This window comes from Lemur catta, chromosome 4 (genome assembly GCF_020740605.2).
Source record: "Lemur catta isolate mLemCat1 chromosome 4, mLemCat1.pri, whole genome shotgun sequence".
Classification (NCBI taxonomy): Eukaryota; Metazoa; Chordata; class Mammalia; order Primates; family Lemuridae; genus Lemur; species Lemur catta.
This window is the reverse complement of record NC_059131.1, coordinates 6,948,534-6,955,775: the sequence shown is the minus strand read 5'-3', so window position 1 is coordinate 6,955,775 and position 7,242 is coordinate 6,948,534. Positions and strand designations below refer to the sequence as shown.

Genomic DNA, 7,242 nt, shown 5'->3' with positions numbered 1-7,242 from the left:
CCTGAGCAAGAGTGAGACCCCATCTCTACTAAAAATAGAAAAATTAGCCAGGCGTGGTGGTGGTGCATGCCTGTAGTCCCAGCTACTCAGGAGGTGGAGGTGGGAGGATCGCTTGACCCCAGGAGTTTGAGGTTGCTGTGAGCTAGGCTGACGCCATGGCACTCTAGCCCGGGCAACAGAGAAAGACTCTGTCTCAAAAAAAATTTGTTTTAAAAGGTGTATATGGAAATTTCTATGAGATCACAGAGTAAAACAGTAACTCAGTCCACTTGAGGAGGTCTGATGGAGAAGGGGTCTGTCGGGTGGGCGGCAGAAGGCCGATGCTCCACAGGGGCAGGCTGGAGAGCAAAGCACGTAAGCATAAAAGCGCATAGTGCCTGGGGAATTGCTCATACCCAGGGGTCGATGCCACCAGTTAAGCAGCCACAGCAACCTGGAGAGACAGAAACCATGCTACTCACTTTTTTTTTTTTTTTTAGCAACATGGTGGGCTTGAGAAGCAGAAAATGAAAACATTTTACATGACCAAAGTTCCTTGTATTCTAGAACTTTGGGCACATGTTCGATATGGCTCTTTGGATGTTCAATAAATAAGAATGGAGTGGGCAAGGTTAGGTCACCAGGATTTGAGACAATTTCAGAAAGTTCCATTGGCCTTGGCTGCAAGCTGTGTCCATCAACACTAGCTCCAGGCCATTGCTCCTGCAAAAGACAGAAAGAACGTTTTCTGAAGTATAACAGACTGTGCTTCCTGTTCTTCCCTCAAAGCCTTGATCACCAACGAGAAAAGAATAAACCAGACGGTTTAAAGAGGAGGAAAGAACAATCCACAAGCCTTGATTTTTTTTTTCTAGGACAATGAACAGAGTTAGTAACTCAAATTCCCATCTCACTTCATATAATTAATAATGATGATGATGATAAATGATGTAACTTTGCATGTGTTTCCCTCACAATTTTTTATGTGGGGGTGGGGTTGTTGAGGAATAAACCAGAAGGTCTCTTTTCCATTGGTTCCTTTGTCATTTCAGCCCCCCATACTGGGTGACCGTGGCTGCAGCTCCGCTCCCCTGCCCTTTACCCCCAGCCTCCTGCCGCACCGCATGTACCCAAGAGGAGAGGAAGGCAGGCTGTCTGCCCACAGTAATAGCACTGGAGGGCCTTCCATGCTCATTGCATTCGCTCAGAAGCCAATGGAATTAGAGCCCTCAGGGAGGAGCTGGAAGGCCATCTGTCCTCGCCTCCCCTTGCACCAGCACAGGATTCTACCTGTCAGGGACAAAGGAAAAAGGGGCCCTAGACAGGTGGCACAGCACAGTCAAAGGCACAGAGACCTGAAGGTACACGGCTTTTTCTCTCAGTTGCTATATTATTTTTTAAAACTATACCTAGATCTTACAATCACAGTTACTACGCACTGAATCACTTCCTATGCGTCGAGCATGAGGCTAAGCTGCCACCGTCATTAACTTCTTAAACCTCCACAAAAACCACGCGACCTGCCCTGTCCATCTTTATGGCCCTGCCTGTTTCAGGTGTGCAGAGGCCTCCCTGACCACACCCTCTAAAGCTGTCACCTCTCCCCTGACTCCCATATTTTCTATTGCAGCGCTTTGTTTTTCTCCCTCTTATCAGTTTAGTTTCTCACGGATGTTTTGACAAATTACCACAAACTCAATGGCTTAAAACAATGTGAATTTATCTTACAGTTCTGTAGGTCAGATGTCCAACATGAGTCTCACTGGGCTACAGTCAAGGTGCTGGCAGGGCTGTGTTCCTTCCGGAAGCTCTAGTGTGGTGTCTGTTTCCTTCTCTCCCAGCTCTAGAGGCATCTGCATTCCTGCCTCACAGTCCCTCCTCATCTTCAGAGTCAGCAGCAGCAGGCTGCGTCCCCTCCCGCTGCCATCTCTCTGCCCTCTCCCTCCTGCCTTCCTCTTCCACTGTCAGGGACCCTGGAGATTACAGGGCCCCCCCCCCAGGTAATCCAGGATAATCTCCCTATTTTCAGGTCAGCTGATCAGCAATCAATGCTTCATTCCATCTGCCAGCTGAATTCCCCTTTGCCATGGAATGTAACATAGTCCCAAATTCTGGGGGCTGGGACATGGACATCTTCAAGGTCCCATTATTCTGCCTACCATAGTACTGGTCACAGTTTGTGATCATCTATTTGTTCATTTCCTTGTGTCCTGTAAGGTCTGCGAGGGCAGGGACCATGCCTTTGCCGCTTTGGCTATACTGGGGGCTTGGCACAGTGCAGACACATGGTGGGTGCTCAGCAACTATGGCTGAGTGAAAGAATGAACCCTACAAGGTAGGCATTAACATGCCCCTTTTATACATAAGGAAAATGAGGCTCAGAAAAGGGAGAAACACACCCAAGATCACAGCCATGAAGCTTAGATTCTAAAATAGGATGGGCTAGGTTGCGCTGCAGTAACAAACAACCCTAATCCCAGTGGTTTACAACTGTAAGGCTGGTGGCGGGCACCCCTCCCCTCCCTAATGGAAAAAGAAGAAGCCCACGAGACCTGCCGAGAACAATGCCTGCAAGGCCCAGCTAAGTTAAAGGATGACCACACCTGGATGGTTACCCTGATAAGAGTCACGGTTCCTGGAGTCCACACATACCACCAGCCCCTCCTATTTCTCAATACCCGCCCTAAAACTGCAACAAAGAAATTCCTCACTCTTCGCGCTGAAATCTTCCCACCCAAGAAACCCCCATCCCCCAGCCCTAAAAACATATATAAACCCACTCAGACTTCTGGGCAATGTGACTTCTTGGGTCTCTCTCTCTCTCCCAGGACCTGAGAACCTTGCCCAGGGCCCTCTCTTGGGACCCGTTACCCTCACCCAGGAGCGCTCCAATAAAGCCTCTTTACTTATCCCTTTCAACTCTGCTCGTCTTTCTTTCTCTGGCACCGGCTATCCAAAAACCTTACACCAACAACACAGGTTTATTTCTCACTCATGTGCTGGCTTCAGCTCTGCCCAATGCCGGCTTCCCTCGGGGACCCAGGCACTGGAGCAGCCTCTATCAGGAACGCTGCCATCCTCAGGGCAGAGGGAGAAGGAGCCCACAGCACAGTTGCATGCAGGCTCTTAAATCTCCTGCTTAGAATGACATACCTCCCCTCTATTCACACTGATTAGACCACACAGCATATGTGAGTTCAACTAGTGGGGATTATATTAGCTTTCCAGGGCTGCCACAACAAAATACCACAGATGAGATGGCTTAAACAGCAGGACTTTATTTTCTCACAGTTCTAGGGGCTGGAAGTCCAGGATCAACATGTCAGCAGAGTTGGTTTCTCCCGAGGTCTCTCTCCTCGGCTTGTAGACAGCTGCCTGTTTCTGTGCCCTCATGTGGCCTCTTCCCTGTGCGCAGGCATCCCTATGTCTTTTCCTCTTCTTATAATGACACCAGTCATTTGGCAGAAAATTTACATAATCTACCACGGATTCTAATCCAGCTTCTCTGACTCCAGAGTCCAGTGTGGGCTCTTCCTCAGAGTCTCTGCAGGGGCTCACTGGGCAGAGAGGCTCCATTTACCTTTGTGTCCTTCATGGCGGCTGGGTGGCGGCTGACGCCTGGCCATGCTCAGTCAGTCTTCCTCAAGTGAATGCACTATTGTTATTTTATCAGGATGACCAGTAACACCGCTTCATAACAATGGCTCACATTCAGGGAGCCCATGTCCTGGTCAGATGCTGTGTGAAGTGATTTTCATGGATTGCCTCATTGAAACCTCCTAGCAATCCTGTGACAAAGTATAGTTGTATGCCTCCTGACAGCTGAGGAGGCCAAAGCTTGAAGGTTGAGGAACTTGCTAAAGACACACAGTCGATGAGGGGGCTGGGAATTTCTGCCCAAGCTGGCTGCCTGCAGACCCCGCGTTCTCTTCCAAGCTACCCTGCTGTTCCTCTCCTGGGGCCCCATTGCTGTCGGGAGAGTCTGACTGCCTGGGCAACCTCCATAGCCCTCTGTGTCTGGCTTCTCTCTGGCACCCCAGCCTTTTCCCTAGCCTCCCCACTTCTCCATTCTACTCGGAGTTTCCAGAACTCTCAGGCCTTCCTGCCTTCGCCGGCACTGCTGCCTCTTCTGGAGGAATACTCCTTTCCTATTCTTTGCTTGGCTGGTTCTATGCATTCTTCCATGCTCAGCTCATAGATTGTTCTTTGCTTCATACCCATTAGGATGGCTATGATCAAAAAAACAAAGTGACAAGTGTCGGCGAGGATGTGCAGAAATTATATTGCTCGTGCATTGCTGTGGGAATACAAAACGGAGCAGCTGCTGTGGAAAGCTGCTTGGTGGTTCCCCCCCAAATTAAACATAGACTTAATCTGAGCCAGCAATTCCACTCCTAGATAGTACCAAGGAATTCAGGGACTCAGATACTTGTACACCCATGTTCATAGCAGCATTAGCAACAGCAGCCTAAAGGTGGAAACAACCCGTGTCCTTGTCCATCAACAGATGAATGGATAAACAAGATGCGGTATATTGTTCAGCCTTAGGAAAGAATGGAATTCTGATACATGCTACAACATGATGAACCTTGAAAACATGTATGTTAACACACATACATTATGTTATGTGCAATAAATAAACCAGACACAAAAGGACAAATACGATTCCACTTATAGGAAGTACCTAGATTAGTCAAGTTCATGAAGACCGAAAGTTGAATAGAAGGGACCAAAGGCTTGTGGAGCGAGGAGTGGGGAGTTATTGCTAAATGAGTACAGAGTTTCTGGTTGGGGAAAGTTCTGGAGATGGATGGTGGTGACAGTTGCACAACATTGGGAATGTATTTAATGCTACTGAGTTGTACACTTAAAAATGGGTGAGTGCTACAGTTCTTTTAAAATCTGTGTAACAGGTTTTCCAGTTTTTACTGGAACCCCCCCCAACAACAACAAAATGAGTAAAATGGCAAATCGTAAGTGTATTTTACCACAGTGAAGAAACAGACAAAAAAGATGTTATTCTCTCGGCTCCATTTGACCAGGGGTTTCTCTTTATCAGAACACGAGGCTCCTGCAGTGCAATGTGCCTCTCTGCCGACGTCGTGCTCCCTGGGGCAGGGACTGTGCCTGGGACGGTATCTGTCATAATTACGTCATTAATGTTGTTCAATTACGTTTAGTCTAAGTCTTCCTCTTTACATATTTTAAGTTCTGCCTAAAGGTCTCTCCATACATAGTGAACTGTAACCTAACTGGATGTGTAAATACTTGTAACCTACTCTTCTATCAATCATTGAGTTTTGGCCAATCACAGGTGGTCAACTGTCCAAACTGTGGTCAAATAAGGCAAACGCCGAGCCATAGCCAATCCGGGGCCACATGTGTCATCACTTCTGTTTTCTATACATCATTTTCCTTTTTCTGTCCATAAATTCTCTCCAACCACGTGGCAGCTGGGGAGTCTTTCTGAAGCTCTTCTGGTTTGGGGGGCTGCCAGATTTTAGAATCGTTCTTTCCTCAGTTAAACTCTATTAAATTTAATTCAACTAAAGTTTTTCTTTTAACATTATGCATTTTGTTTTAATGAAAAAAAAAAAAGAATGACACTTATCCTGGTGCATTTTTGGAAGCCTGTATGTGTATAGGCTTCATGGAGGCGTGCACCTATGGAGCTACACATCCATACCACAGCCCAGGAGAACAGCCAGTGCCCTAGAATATTAAGCAGGGCGTCACGTCTTGTCTCTGTTTCTCCAAGAGGTTCAGTCCCGAAGCAGATTGGTGCAGAAACCACACAGGTCATGGAAGGCACCGGAAGTGTGAGCCACCCCGATTAGAAGGTTCCATTCTGAGCAGTATTGCTGTCCTGACACAGCAGGCCTGGAGAGATTGGGGTCGACAAATTCCATCCATTAATGCATCATGGAAACTGTGATGTCTGTGGCCCATGGGGACAAAGTTTCTGACTTACTGTGAAAACTTGTTTCTTTCCCTATAGGTATACAGGCAAAGTTGAATATATGACCCAAAGAACACTTGTCATAGGATGCATCATTATCTCTTTTCTTTTAGTGAATGGAAGTATTTCAGATGAATACTGTTTAACATGAAGTAACACACTAACTTGGCATGAAAAGAAATCAGAGGGCCCTCTGTGAGCAAGAGGAACTAAATCCCTATGTCCTGGCAGGAAAAGGACCTCCCTTTCTAGGCTAGAGGAAAAGGACCTCATGTAATTCAATCAGCAACAGTAGAATATTTAAGGGAGAAAATATGTAAAGTGCAGGGAAGGGGTTAGAAAAACAAACTCCCCGTTGCACCTCAAGTGCTCTCCAGGGAGAGCAGACAGGCCTGGCTGAACTGTCTCTTCTCTGTCACAGCGATTTGCTCTGATCCACAAACAGCCCGGTGATCACTGGGTGGGCTTCCCAGGCACTTTCACATACGGAGGAGCCTGGGGCACCAGAGCTGAGAATTCCCATCCCAGGCCAAGCAGCCTCCCTGAAGTAAATCAGAGCTGGCATGTGGCTTATAGGATAGGCCCCTGTGATTTCAGAGGGTTGAGTGTACCTTTGAATCTGGTTTGCCTGACAAATCTTCCAACCACAGCTCCAGTGCTATTTTCTTCAGGAAGCCCACCAGCCAGCCAGCCTGGACCCCTGTGTCCATGAATGCTTAAGCCAGAGTCAGAGCTGTCTTATGCATTAAACACCACAGTACAGAGAAATTACTAATACAAAAACAAAATATCCGCGTCCACTCCAAACACAGGAAAGGGAATCAGAGCCGCAAGATACAGTGGTCTTAACTTATGCTTAAAAGATTTTACTTTACAAATTTTACAAAACACATGCCCACGTGAACGCATTGCCAGCTCTCCCTCCCCCCGGGATGTAGGGGCAGCCCTGTAAGTGAGCAGCCCTGCAACTCAAGCCCCTTGGGTTCTAGAGGAAGAGACGATACACATGAAAAAGGCTTTGCAGTCATGCGCGCTGGACGCAGGAACTTTACAAGTAATTCAACTTGTCGAATTATGTTACGTATAGCATGTGCTTAGCAAATGTGTTTAGACGAAATAACTTGTCTGGGCACAAGAGGAACGACCAGTAAGGTCGCAGATGCACCCAGGGACCAAAGAGAGTTACTCTCCCACGGGATGGGGAGGACGGGACGGACAGTGGATGAGCGAGGGCTGGGGCGGCACGTCAGAGAACACGTGGGCGGGGGGAGACAAGACACCCCAGTACCCGCCTCCCCCAAGCC

General features: G+C 47.7%; 1 non-coding gene across 1 annotated transcript; it reads left to right on the top strand.

Moving 5' to 3' along the window:
• Nucleotides 1-4,858: 4,858 nt before the first annotated feature.
• LOC123637615 lies at nt 4,859-4,918 on the top strand. Its single transcript, XR_006734969.1, has one exon. It is a non-coding gene; the product is annotated as a U7 small nuclear RNA (small nuclear RNA).
• The last annotated feature ends 2,324 nt before the right edge of the window (nt 4,919-7,242 follow it).